Below are 1556 nucleotides of genomic sequence, written 5' to 3' on the forward strand. Positions count from 1 at the left end.
GAGTGCAATACAAGATAAAGCCAAGGAGAAATATGACAAGACACATATTAATTAAACTATCAAAAATTAAATACAAAGAAAAAATATTTAATACAGCAAGGGAAAAGCAACAAATAACATATAGGGGAATCCCCATAAGGTTAACAGCTGATCTTTCAGTAGCAACTCAGCAAGACAGAAGGGAGTGGCAGGATGTGTTTAAAGTGACGAAAGGGAAAGACCTACAACCAAGATTACTCTACCCAGAAAGGATCTCATTCAGATTTGACAGAGAAATTAAAACCTTTACAGACAAGCAAAAACCAAGAGAATACAGCACCACCAAACCAGCTTAACAACAAATGCTACAGGGAGTTCTCTAGGCAGGAAACACAAGAGAAGGAAAAGACCTACAATAACAAACCCAAAACAATTAAGAAAATGGTAATAGGAACATACATATAGATAATTACCTTAAATGTAAATGGATTAAATGCTCCAACCAAAAGACATAGACTGGCTGAATGGATACAAAAACAAGACCCATATATATGTTGGGTACAAGAGACCCACTTCAGACCTAGGGACACATACAGACTGAAAGTGAGGGGATGGAAAAAGATATTCCATGCAAATGGACATCAAAAGAAAGCTGGAGTCCAAGTGGAGCAAGTGAGCTGAGTGGTTGTGTAGTCGCGTCCCGGAGACCAGTAGCACTTGCAGCATGGCTGAGTGACTGACTGAAGAGCAGATTACAGAATTCAAAGAAGCTTTTTCACTATTTGACAAGGATGGTTATGGAACTATAACAACAAAGGAATTGTGAACTGTAATGAGGTCTCATGGGTAGAATCTCACAGAAGCAGACTTACAGTACATGATTAATGAAGTGGATGCTGATGGTAATGGCACAATTGACTTCCCGGAATTTCTGACAATGATGGCAATAAAAATGAAAGATGCAGACAGTTAGGAAGAAATTAGGGAAGCATTCCATGTATCTGATAAGGATGGTAATATCTATATTAGTGCAGCAGAGCTCTGCCATGTGATGACAAACCTTGGAGAGAAGTTAAGAGGTGAAGAGGTTGATGAAATGATCAGGGAAGCAGATATTGATGGTGATAATCAAGTAAACTATGAAGAGTTTGTACAAATGATGACAGCAAAGTGAAGACATTGTACAGAGTGTGTTAAATTTCTTGTACAAAAACGTTTATTTGCCTTTTCTTTGTTTGTAACTTATCTGTAAAAGGTTTCACCCTACTGTCAAAAAAAATATGCATGTATTAGGACTTCATTCCTCCATGTTTTATTCTCTTATCTTACTGTCATTGTCCTGAAACCTTATATTTTAGAAAAATTAAACAAGTAACACGTTGCATGTGGCTTACTCTGGATATATCTAAGCCCTTCTGCACTTCTAAACTTAGACTGAGTTTGTCAAATGAGGGAACATGTGGGTTATGCCTTTTTTTTAAGTTGTTTTCTTTAGGAACTGTCATCATGTTGTTCTTGAAGTGTGGAGTTGTAACTCTGTGTGGACTATGAACAGTCAACAGTATGTACTTAAAAGT

The 1556-nt window shown here is 37.1% G+C and overlaps 1 pseudogene across 1 annotated transcript; it reads left to right on the forward strand.

Moving 5' to 3' along the window:
* Nucleotides 1-590: 590 nt before the first annotated feature.
* On the forward strand, nucleotides 591-1252 carry LOC309823106 (neo-calmodulin-like; annotated as a pseudogene). The gene has a single exon. The product of its transcript is annotated as a neo-calmodulin-like (transcript).
* Nucleotides 1253-1556: the final 304 nt, after the last annotated feature.

The sequence above is a fragment of the Grampus griseus genome (assembly GCF_964374135.1).
Source record: "Grampus griseus genome assembly, chromosome: 5".
In the NCBI taxonomy this organism is placed as follows: Eukaryota; Metazoa; Chordata; class Mammalia; order Artiodactyla; family Delphinidae; genus Grampus; species Grampus griseus.